This window comes from Podarcis cretensis (genome assembly GCF_951804945.1).
Source record: "Podarcis cretensis genome assembly, chromosome: 15".
In the NCBI taxonomy this organism is placed as follows: domain Eukaryota; kingdom Metazoa; phylum Chordata; class Lepidosauria; order Squamata; family Lacertidae; genus Podarcis; species Podarcis cretensis.
Window position 1 is genome coordinate 45391833 of NC_137185.1, and position 12830 is coordinate 45404662.

Below are 12830 nucleotides of genomic sequence, written 5' to 3' on the forward strand. Positions count from 1 at the left end.
GCAGGAGTGGCGCAGGAGACTGCTCAGAGGGCCCTGGCACGCAGACTCCCCAGAGGAAATGGGGGAACAAGGGGGCATGGACGGGTTGGGGGAGGACCCTGGGTTCGAGCACACCGGCAACGAGATGGAAGCGGAGGAGAGCGACGTCGATGTACCCGTCACGGACTGGCAGCATGCCAGGGGGGAAGAACTGTATCCGGCATGCACCCCCACAGCATTGGAGCACCCGGAACCCACGCCAGAAGAGGGGGAGGGGGGAAGGGGGGGCTTCGAGGGGGGGATGGATGTCAGGGACTCAGCGGGAGCGCAGGGAGGAGAGGAGATGGAGAGCGAGGGGGAGCAATCCGAGGGCAGCGTAGGAGAAGATGACAGCAGCCCGATAGATTCCATGAGCCTCCAGCGAATCGGAAGATTCACAGAAGGGGGCGCCGATGGGCAGGGCAAGGGGGGACCCAAGGGGGACACCCCAGAAGCAAGGGGCCAGCGGGGACTCCCAGAGCAGCAGTTGGAAATCAGGACCAGATTCCCCACCAGAGCGTAGTGGGGGGGAGGAGTCCCAGGTATCAGAGCCCACATATGCACCACCAGCGAGAGAAGATGAGTCAGGGTTGGCCACGCCTCCATCGGAGAGCGAGGGAACGGTCAAGAGGAAAGTTGCAGGCTGGGCGCGCGCGCCAAGTTCAAATGTACAGGCGAGCGGAACAGAAGGTAGCCCGGATAGGGAACCAGGTCCTAAAGCCCGCTGGAAGGAGGGGGAAGAATCATCAGGGTCAGCGTCAGAGGAGTCCAGGAAGGATGAAACCCTAGCGGGCAGGAGGGCCCAGAGGAGAAAGGAACTTAGGAAGAGGTGGAGCAAAGCGAGAGTCTTAAACTGGTGTGGAAGGGAAGGAGACTCAGACGGGACTTCGCCGGTCTAAGGTCGAGACGTAGAGCTGCGCGCTGCGGCTTTAAAATGGAAACTGAACCTCAATAAAGACTTTTGTACATAACTACAGCCTAGCGTTGGTCCTCTGTGAGCTGGGACCTGGAGGCAGCTCTGACAGCGGCTTTTAGCGGCTTAGCGGCTTAGCGGATCAGCTGATAAGCGGCTTAGCGGCTTACAAAAATGGGGGGGGGGGAACCCCGCAGGAACTCGCAAGACATTTTCGTCTTGCGAAGCAAGCCCATAGGGAAATTCTTTTTGCGAAGCGTCTCCAAAATGGAAAACCCTTTCGTCTAGCGGGTTTTCTGTCTTGCGAGGCGTTCGTCTTGCAGGGCACCACTGTATAGCATCTAGATCAAGGGAAGTAATAGTGCCACTGCTCTGGTCACCTGGAGTATTCTGCTCTGGTCACCTGGAGTACTGTGTCCAGTTCTGGGCACCACAGTTCAAGAAGGACACTGACAAACTGGAACGTGTCCAGAGGAGGGCAACCAAAATGGTCAAAGGCCTGGAAACGATGGAAGTTCCACCTTAACATTAGGAAGAACTTCCTGACAGTAAGAGCTGTTTGACAGTGGAATTTGCTGCCAAGGAGTGTGGTGGAGTCTCCTTCTTTGGAGGTCTTTAAGCAGAGGCTTGACAACCATATGTCAGGAGTGCTCTGATGGTGTTTCCTGCTTGGCAGGGGGTTGGACTCGATGGCCCTTGTGGTCTCTTCCAACTCTAGGATTCTATGATTCTATAATATTTCTCCCTTAAAGTCTGACTCTTGATTTGAACCTCTCCTATCTGCTGGTGTTACCCCTTCACCTGTTTTCTTTTGTTGGTGCGTCATATCTTTTAATTTCTTTTACTCCAACCAAACCTAAATGATATACTGATATACTGCATATAACACAACCAGTATGCTAAAATTCACAAAATTTCACACCAGTACACCACAGGTCAATATATCCACCCAAACAATTCCTACAGCAATAAGTGAGAGGTCTAAATAGCAGAATACCCCAATAAAAATATTCTTATTTTCTCAAAGTGTCCAAGAAAGTAAAAGCATATTAGCCCTTTTTGTCTTTTTGTTAAAAAATTTAAAATGTTCCACACAGCCTTCAAATTTAATCCAAATTTCAACCAGTGTTTGAAACTTTTCTCTGATAAATAGACAATAAAGAGAGGAAGCTCTTCGTGCCACCACTTAGGCTATTCCAATCAGGCATATAGGGGAGAAGATAAAGTCGAAGAGAGAAGATAAAACCATAAAAAAACAGAGAATAAAGTGTTGTATCCAATTTGTTATTTTCTCCGACAATTGTTTTTACTATACTCCAATTATACTCCAATTATAATCCAAATGTGATCTTCAGGATCTCTAATCCAAAATTATTCCAACAAGGCAGAACTTGAATAACGGAACAGTTCTTGAAAAATCACAAAAATTACATCCAAAGCAGGATTCTCCAGGTTGAAGATCTCAGTCCAAAAAATAAACCTTATCCATGTGTCAAAAACACTGCAAAAAGCTTCCACAAAGATGTTAAATGCTGGAAACCTCAGGAGAAGGAGGGGGAAGGGGGAGTGGGGGGGCAGTTCTTTAGCAATTTAAAAATTTTGTTTTGAGGCTCACAACCTTACCAGTACATGAAGTGGCATTGTTTATTGTCAAAAATTAAATTTTAAAGTCCGTTATATCCCTTGAAGCTTTTATTTTATCCTCTTGTAACCATACGGCTCACAGCCGTTGCTAGTGTTTTTTACAATATAACAATGGCGACGGAAGTCCTTCTTTTCAATTGCGCAGCTCTTTATTAAAAGCGAAATTAAAAACTCTTCTGAGCTTCCTTTCCTTCCTTCCCCTCCGTTTCATCAAAGATTTATCAAACTTTGCAATAAAATAACCTTATGCTTCCTCTTCTGTTTTTACTCTTTTCACTAATTTCTCAGTTACTCTGTAACTTCTTAAAGGTTTTAGAAGAGAAATCGACTGTAGCCGCTAGCAATTACTCACACACTGCTCTCCCGATCTGCCGTTCTGATTGCAGATACAGCTGACCTCTGTTGTTGTTTCTCTTTTGCTCCGAAACCTTTCTTTAACTTTTAGACTTCAAATTCCTTTCCAATTAGGTCCGAATTTATTAGGTTTGAGAACTTGCTTCCCTTGCAAGTTCGGGGCTGCACTTTTGAAGGATAGTTTATGGCTTCCCCTTTGCCCGCTTATCTCTCTGCCGTACTCTTCACTCCTACAGAAGCTACCTGATGGCCAGATGATTTGCGATTTGGCTTGCCGGGAACCAGACCCTCTATATTCTCTACAGAGGGTATTTTGGGGGGCTACCCCTTTTTTCCTCCAAAAGCACGAAATTTCTCAGCTGTGAAAATTCCCACTTGCAGCAGGTTTGCGCTCGGCAGGAAGTCCACACCCCTGGTCATCTCGATACAGTCCGAGAGCTGACCCTGCAGCCCACATCTAACCTGCAATTTGCTTTCACTGTACAGAGCTTTTATAAGGTAGGAGAGACATTTATCCTGTAATACCAGATGTAATTTGGTCCATAAACGGGATCTGGGGATAGTCAAAAGCAGATTTCAGATCCATAAAGGCCACAAATAGTTTTCCCTGTAGAGGTCTGGTGTACTTCTCAGCTTGGAGGGACAGCAATAGGCAGTGATCTGATGTTGAGTGATTGTCACAAAAAGCAGCCTGAGGTTCAGATACTATATTATTGTCATTTAGAAAAGTTGTCAGTTTGATACAGTTTATTTAGGAGAGAATTGTGACAATCACCTAAATAAACATTCGGAGGGAAATTAAATCACCCAGTTTTGGAACTACTCTTTTCCCTTGAAGGCTTCCAGAATTTGAAATGCTCCATGTATACATAATGTCATCTCCCTTGATGTGTTTCTCAATACCCATCAAGAGGTCCTGGCTATGATAAGATCACACCATTCTGCATTATCTTTTGGGCTGAATGGCAAGTAAGCATGAATTACTCGTGTTTACTCCGAGGGTTTGCCCACACTTCTGTTATTGGGTTTTTATCCTAGATAAAGTTGCACAGGACTGCATGTTAATATTGTCATACATACAGAGAAACAATAATGGCTAAGTACAAGTCCATTTGAACTCAGGTATTTCCAGCTATATTTTAATCAGAGATGCCAGAGAATGAACCATTGTGCATCCAAAGCATACACTTTATTGATTTATGCCACTCACCTAGAAACACTGGAGCCCCCAACCATGGTGCTTCTGGGGCCCCTCCAGGATTAAGGGCTCTGAAGGGGTCTACTATGAAACTAGCTTCACTGAGGGTGGAGGGTCGGGCTGCTTGTGGGGTTGTTGTTGTTGTTGTTTTGGGGGGCTATTTGTCCATGTTATATTTATTTTATGGCATGTGTAGGTGTTTAGACTGCCAGTTTTTCTTCTGCTGAAATTGGTATTTTGTGGTGCCCATGACAGTGTCTTAGCTATCTAAACATGTCCATGGAAGCAAAAAGGTCAGGGACTTCTGTAGTAATGCATTGGTGGCCAACTAATCCTTGGATCACCAGTTCTAATAACTAGCTTTCTAAAACTTGCTTTAGAGCTCAAAGCAGAACCATCTACTTTCCCTACCAGATAAGGCCCCAGGGTGAGTAGCATGTGGTTTTAGAGGCATTCATGAAGTATCACCTACAGATGAAGTTGTGGCTGCAGAGATGGAAATGCTGTTCAGGTGTTCACCCTCACACAATTGGGTGACAGGGACAGCGAGGCATGTGCAGTGCGCAACACCTCTGCTGCATTCCTGCTGCCTGGTCTGCTGCCTTCCACATGTGTGTAGGGTGTAAGTGTCCTACTTTGCAGAGGAGAATTCTCTATTTGAAGCAGGGGGGCATCTTGAATAAAATATATGGGGGGCAGGTAAGACCCTCTTTGCATAATTGATCACAAGACGCAGCACATGTCCCATTTGAATGGCAAATGGGGGGCGGTGAAGGGACCTCAACCTCTAGGAGTTGGTGCCTATGATTTGAAGGGATTACACATGTCTGCTTACACATGACATTTTATTCTAGAATCAATGTAGACTGGGTACTTGTTCTTTTCTTCATAGTCCACACATATTCTGAAAATACAAAATCATACCAGGTTGGTCCTGAATTATCCTGCAGGGTGTCCATTTGAAAACAGATGCTAGCAGTACAGAAATGGGTGGGTGTATCCATGCCTGCCAAATGAAGTTGCGGGTGGTGAGTGTATACCAAGATCCCAATCACTACTTCGTTCTTCACCTGGGACATTTGCAAGGAGGAAAAGATGTGGTTCACCTAATCAAGGGGAGGATTTTCCAAATGCATATTGAGTAGCCACACCCACCCTTGTGGATGGCAGGAGGCAGAATCAACCTAGACTGAATAAAATTTATTAAGAAGGAGCATGAATGATTCTGGAGAGAGAGAAATTACATTTGGGTGCTATAGATGGATTAGTGTGTATGCACCCCAAGTCTGGTTTAAGAATTAAAGACTAAGAAAGAGGAGCAGGGACTTTGAAGTTCATGTGAGGATAACCTGAGCTTACAGGGTTAAAACAGCTCAGAGTGTACGCACTGCCCACTGTTGGGAGGGGGGAGATTCTACGTCATGTCCGAGAGTCTCCAGTCTTTGTTCTTTTTCTCTACTTTCGCTTTTGAGGAGAGAGGACGTGTTTTCACGATGCTGTTCGCTGTGATAGATAATGGGTAGTCTGCTGTAAATAAACTGCTTCTAGCTGCTAATATCCTGAGTGGACTTTATTTTAGCACACTGAAGAAAGCTCTGAAGAAGTTTTTGCAGCTTTCTCTTGCTGCTGCGTAAACTCTGCATTTTTTGCTCAGAGCCTTTGGAATGTGGCCTTTGAAGTCCAGCAGAGCTGCGCAGCCGAAGTGGGCTGGACACCAGGGCTTATCTGAGCAATAACTCTACTATCTGACAAGTTATGGACGGTAATTGCAATTAGAGGAAGCTGCTTTGATGTCCGGTGGAGAGCCTGTTTGGAATGCTGTGTGCTTACAAAGGCTGTAAAAAGTGAGACGCTGCTGTTTTTGCTGCCGGAAGAAAAAGACCTGCTCTGCCTGGGAGAAAGCAGGGAGAGTGGCTGCAAGCTGTGTGCTGCAAAGAGTCACTGGATGCCTCTCCTTTGAAGCTGGCTGGAACGTGTGAGTACTTCAAGCCCCATGGGAGCACTGGGGGAGGAGATGGCTGAGCTCCAGGACTTTTATGATGTCCCGTTTGAAAAGCTCACAGCCCAGTCCTGGGATATCTGGGTTAGAAGAGTAAGGGGGTGGTTTCTGGCCACAGGGCTCTGGAGCATAGCCCAGAAGGAGCCGGCCCCACCCATGCCACTTGCTTCTGAAGATGAGGCTGCTTTGCTGGAGGATAGACAGCAGAGAATGCAAAGGGAGCTCTGCATGTTGAAAGCCAGCGTAGATGTTTCGCTGTTGCCCCACTTGGAGGGCGTTGAGTCGGCTCAGGCCGCTTGGCAGTTGCTGAGGAGTCTGTGTGCAAGCTCAGCAAGAGACCAGGGCCTTAAGAAAGCCGAGAACAGGGAGGAAGCGGAGAGCCCAGAGGGGACTGCTGGCCATGTTCCTGAAGTTACAGCTGGGAGTAGCTGCTTTGTCTCCGAGGGGCCATGTGATGTTGAGGCCTACAACCAGAGTGCTGGGGAGCGAGCAGGCCCAGGCTGTGCACCCAAAGGTGGGGGTGCTGGGAACAAAGGAATGGCTGAAGAGGGAGCTGTGAGAGCTGTTGCTACGCGTCGCCGCTGTTATCGCTGTGGCTCCCCCTCCCATCTGGTGAGAGACTGTCCAGTCGAGGCACAGGAACAGCCGAAGGCCGTCTCCCGTAGCAACCAGATAAAGAGCTCTGCTTCAAAGCGTGGGAAAGGCAAGCCGAAGGCAGCTGGCAGAGACACTGAATGTAAACATTTGGCAGCCTCTATGGCTGCTGTCAAGAGTTGTCAACAGGATGCTGTGCTGACTTTTGTTATAGACAGTGGAGCTTCTCATCACTTAGTGCCATCTGCAGGATTCCTGGAGAACTGCACCTCTGTAACTTCTGGAAAGACTGTGTGTTTAGCAGATGGGACTAAACACCCACTCACGCAGACTGGCTCACTGTTTTGTTCTTTCTTACAGGATTCAATCCAGGCTTTTGTTGTTCCAGGACTGTCTTGCGCGTTGCTGTCTGTCAGCGCCCTTCTTGCTGAAAACTACAAAGTGTGTTTTGAAAACAATAAGTGTTCTATTTCTAAGAATGGACAGCACCTAGTCAGTGTTGAATGTAAAGACAGGTTGTTTGTGATAAATGCTTCTTTTGCAGGTACAGGTGACACGGAGGTGGCTCAAGCACAGTGTGCCAACGTTCCAGTTCATGATGCGTGTGCTCACTTATGGCACCGACGCATGGCTCACGTGTCCTGGGGGTCAGTGAAGAAGATCCCAGAGTGTACGCAAGGGTGCAAAATGAAACCTTGTGCTAAGTTTCTAGATTGCAGAGCGTGCAAGTCTGCAAAGGTAAAAACGTGCACATACCCAAGGTCTGAAAGGGTGACCACTAGGGCTTTTCAATTAATTCATGCAGATTTGTCAGGTCCCATGTCTGTGACCAGTATGGGTGGAGCCAAATATGCGCTGGTTCTGATTGATGACCATACTCGGAACTCTTGGACCTTCACGATCCAACACAAAAGTGAGGCTGCACCACTAATCAAAGACTGGATTGCGGCTGTGGAACTGCAGTTTTCCACACGGGTGCAAAGCTTTCAGAGCGATCGCGGTGGGGAGTTCACCGGGTCTGCACTGCAAAGTTTCTTCCGCAAAAAGGGGATTCAACACAGATTGTCCTCTCCGCACTCTCCCCAACAGAATGGGATTGCGGAAAGACGGAACAGGACTCTAGGGGAGATGTCCGCAGCTCTTTTGTTTGATGCCGGGCTCCCACAGCGCTTTTGGGGGGAGGCTTGGCGAACGGCCAACTTTGTTCTGAACAGGTCGTTCAATTCAGTGGTAGGTGACACCCCGTACTTCTTGTTGCACGGAAAGCAACCGAAACTGCACTACTTTCGTGTTTTTGGTTGTGAGGCGTGGGTCCTCATACCAAAGGCCAAACGCAAGAAAGGTGAACCCAGGTCCCAAAAGATGATTTTCTGTGGGTATGAGCCAGGGACCAAGGGGTGGAGGTTTGCTTATCCGTCAGGGGATCAGTCCAGGATTCTGCTCAGCAACAGTGCTGAATTCTGTGAGCAGAGTGGTTGGGCTAGGATACATGGGAACCCTGACATCCTGTCAGAGAGTCTGTTTGACTCTGCCGATGAAGGTGAGGAAGAGGTTGAACCTGCAGCCAAGGCTCAGAGTTCAGACCCAGTGCAGGCAGAGGGGAGAACTTCTCCCAAGGCTGTGAAGATTGAGCAGCGCAGTGCTCCATCTTCCCCCACAGGAACGGCTGAGAAGTCCAGAAGGCGCAGTAAGTCAGAGGGGGAGCTCTCTGATGCCAAGGACGTTCTGGCTGGCCCCAGTGGGTCAGAGGGGGTTCCTGAAGTGGTGCTGCGCCGTTCTGCTCGGACGACCAAGGGGAAGCCTCCTGAAAGGTTTGCTGTCACTAGCGTGTGGGTCGGAATGGCACAGTGTGAACCCGAGAGTTTTGAAGATGTTCAGAAACTGCCTCAGGAAGAAGCCAGGAAATGGCATGAGGCGATGCAGAAGGAGATGAACTCAATGGAGTCTTTAGGTGTGTTCTCCCTCACGAAGTTGCCGATGGGCGAAAAAGCCGTGGGTAGCCGCTGGGTTTACCGTCTTAAGCCTACAGCGACAGGAGAACCGCAGTATAAGGCCAGATTAGTGGCGAGAGGATTCACGCAGCGCAGGGGGTTGCATTACACGGAAACGTATGCTCCCACCTGTAGGAGTGAATCTCTATGTTTGCTTTTGGCCATAGCTGCACAAAGAGGGTTGCTGGTGCATCATTTTGATGTGGACGTTGCTTACTTGAACTCAGACCTCCAGGAGGATTTGTACATGCTTCCTCCTCCAGGGTTTGAGGGCGATGAGCGAGGTACTGTGTGGAAACTTCACAAGTCAATTTACGGCCTGAAACAGTCGGCCAGGAATTGGAACTTGTGCCTGAATGAAGCTTTGGAGAAGCTAGGTTTCAGGAAGAGTCTTGCTGACAGTTGCTTGTTCCTTAGAGGATCAGGAGACTCACAGGAACTGGTGTTATTTTTTGTTGATGACATCATCCATATTGGAAAGACAGACAAACAGGTGCAGAAGTTTGCCAAAGAGCTTGGGAAGCGGTTTCAGCTCAAGAACCTGGGTGCAGTAAAGATCTACCTAGGCGTGCAGATAGCGAGAACTAAGGATGGTAGCTTCTTGCTCAGTCAGAAAGGCAAGATTGAACAGTTGCTTGAGAAGTTCAGAATGTCCAATTGTGCAGGAGTTCGGACACCCATGGAGACGAACTTCATGAAAGATAGCCAGCAAGCAGAAAGTGCCGAGTTTGAGAATGCTGAGCTCTTTCAGTCAGCTCTAGGTAGTCTGTTGTATCTGTCCCAATGGAGCAGACCAGACATTGCCTTTGCTACCAATCTGCTAAGTAGGGAAGCGTCAAAGCCCAGTGTGAGTGCTTGGCAGGGTATCAAGCGGGTACTGCGCTACCTGCAGCATACCAAAGACTTCTGTCTTAAGCTGCCAGCTGAAGGTGAGGCGAAGCTCACATGCTATGCAGACAGTGACTGGGCAAATTCGCAGGACCGCAAGTCTGTGTCTGGGTTGGTGGTAAAGTTTGGGAAGTCACTAGTTGGGTGGAAGTCCCGGAAGCAAAGTCTCATTGCGCTGTCTTCTACTGAGGCTGAATTCAGTGCATTGTCAGATTTGTGCCGGGAACTAGAGTTCTATAGATGCTTGGTGCAAGAGATCTATGGGGATTGTAGCTTGCCCATCACGGTTTGGGAAGACAATCAACCTTGTTTGAAATTGGCTGAATCTGCGCAATTTAAGGCCAGAACCAAGCATCTGGACATACGTTTCCAAAATGTGTGTCAGAGTGTTCAGTCAGGTTTGATTCGGCTGAAGTATTGTGCCAGTCACAGTAACCTGGCCGATGGATTCACCAAACCTTTAAGCTTCCAGCGTCATGGGGAGTTTTGTGGTGGTTTGGAGTTGGGGGTAAGTTCTGTACTTACTCCCCCCACAGTGGTGCAGCGCGAGAGGGGGTGTGAGGATAACCTGAGCTTACAGGGTTAAAACAGCTCAGAGTGTACGCACTGCCCACTGTTGGGAGGGGGGAGATTCTACGTCATGTCCGAGAGTCTCCAGTCTTTGTTCTTTTTCTCTACTTTCGCTTTTGAGGAGAGAGGACGTGTTTTCACGATGCTGTTCGCTGTGATAGATAATGGGTAGTCTGCTGTAAATAAACTGCTTCTAGCTGCTAATATCCTGAGTGGACTTTATTTTAGCACACTGAAGAAAGCTCTGAAGAAGTTTTTGCAGCTTTCTCTTGCTGCTGCGTAAACTCTGCATTTTTTGCTCAGAGCCTTTGGAATGTGGCCTTTGAAGTCCAGCAGAGCTGCGCAGCCGAAGTGGGCTGGACACCAGGGCTTATCTGAGCAATAACTCTACTATCTGACAGTTCAGATTGTGTATGTTCACAATCTGTGCCAGTTGTATTGGTTGCCAATTTCTTTCTGCACTCAAAGTGCTGTTTTTGACCTTTAAAGCCACAAGCAGTTTGGGAGCAGATTATAAGAAGGACTGCCTGTTCCCATGTGAGCCCATAGTTTTATGCTGGCACTCATCTTTTAATTGCAGCTATATTGTGGAAATGATGATATTCCAGCTGAACTATTTAAAATTTTAAAAGATGATGATGTTAAAGTGCTACACTCAATATGCCAGCAAGTTTGGAAAACTCAGCAGTGGCCAGAGGATTGGAGAAGATCAGTCTACATCCCAATCCCAAAGAAGGGCAGTGCCAAAGAATGCTCCAACTACCGCACAATTGCACTCATTTCACATGCTAGCAAGGTTATGCTTGAAGTTCTACAAGGCAGGCTTAAGCAGTATGTGGACCAAGAACTCCCAGAAGTACAAGCTGGATTTCGAAGGGGCAGAAGAACCAGAAACCAAATTGCAAACATGCACTGGATTATGGAGAAAGCTAGAGAGTTCCAGAAAGACATCTACTTCTGCTTCATTGACTATGCAAAAGCCTTTGACTGTGTCGACCACAGCAAACTATGGCAAGTTCTTAAAGAAATGGGAGTGCCTGATCACCTCATCTGTCTGCTGAGAAATCTCTATGTGGGACAAGAAGCTACAGTTCGAACTGGATATGGAACAACTGATTGGTTCAAAATTGGGAAAGGAGTACGACAAGGCTATATATTGTCTCCCTGCTTATTTAACTTATATGCAGAATTCATCATGCGAAAGGCTGGGCTGAATTAAGATTGCCAGAAGAAACATCAACAACCTCACTTATGCAGATGATACAACCTTGATGGTAGAAAGTGAGGAGGAATTAAAGAACCTTTTAATGAGGGTGAAAGAGGAGAGCGCAAAATATAGTCTGAAGCTCAACATCAAAAAAACGAAGATAATGGCCACTGGTCCCATCACCTCCTGGCAAATAAAAGGGGAAGAAATGGAGATAGTGAGAGATTTTACTTTCTTGGGCTCCGTGATCACTGCAGATGGTGACAGCAGCCACGAAATTAAAAGACGCCTGCTTCTTGGGAGAAAAGCAATGACAAACCTAGACAGCCTCTTAAAAAGCAGAGACATCACCTTGCCGACAAAGGTCCGTATAGTTAAAGCCATGGTTTTCCCAGTGGTGATGTATGGAAGTGAGAGCTGGACCATGAAGAAGGCTGAACGCTGAAGAATTGATGCTTTTGAATTATGGTGCTGCAAGAATTATGGACTGCAAAAAGATCAAACCTATCCATTCTTAAGATCAGCCATGAGTGCTCACTGGAAGGACAGATCTTGAAGCTGAGTGTAATGGTTCTAGGGGTTGCTCATGCGTAAACTGGCGCCACACCTGGCTGGGTTGCCTGAGTGAACCTTTTCCGTCCGGACAGCCACTCGCCCGTGGCTCTCAATCGCTGGCAGAATCCATCAGTGGGCGTTTCTTGAACTTCTTCCAGCAAAGAAACTCTTTGACGCCTAGTCTCCGCCTACTCTCCCTGTGCGGAAGCCTTCTGCGCAAGGAGGGTGTGGGCAGCGGAGGACCCGTGCTCTCCCCGCTGGTCCCCGGCGAGGAGTCATGGGACCGCCTCACCGATTCCCCCATCTGCCCCCCTTCTCCACTGGTGCTACGCTGATTTCCTGCCCCAGAAGATGGGCTGCTTCTCCCCATCCAGGGACGCTCTCCGGAATCCCTCTGGAGCCCTTTCTCTCTCTCTGGCTCCGATGGCAGTTCCCTGACATCCACCTCCTCCCCAGGACCCCCTCCACCCCCGGCGCGATTTTCCGATACAACCTCCTCTCTTTCCTCGGCCGACGATGCGGGGAATCCCCTGAAGGAGCTGTCATCATCCTCTGAGGATTCAAAACCAGCCTCCCACCCGCTCTGATCTCTTCCCGCAGGTTGAACCTCCCAGTCTGATTCTTCTCCCTCTGACACCTCCCCTCCCTCCTCTTCGGAGGCAGGAAAACCCACAAAGTTCCCTTCGTCGTCTGTGGGTCCAAATTCTTCCTCCCAGAATCTAGCTAGTGGTTTTGGCTTATCCGGGAACAAACTGTGGAATTCTTCCACCAGATACCCGTCATTGATTGATTCAACGGGGACCCACATGTTTTCCGACCTGGGTTCTCCCTCCCAAGCTACCAAGTACTCCACCTGGCGACCTCACCACCTTGAATTGAGTATTTCCGTGGCTTGGTTG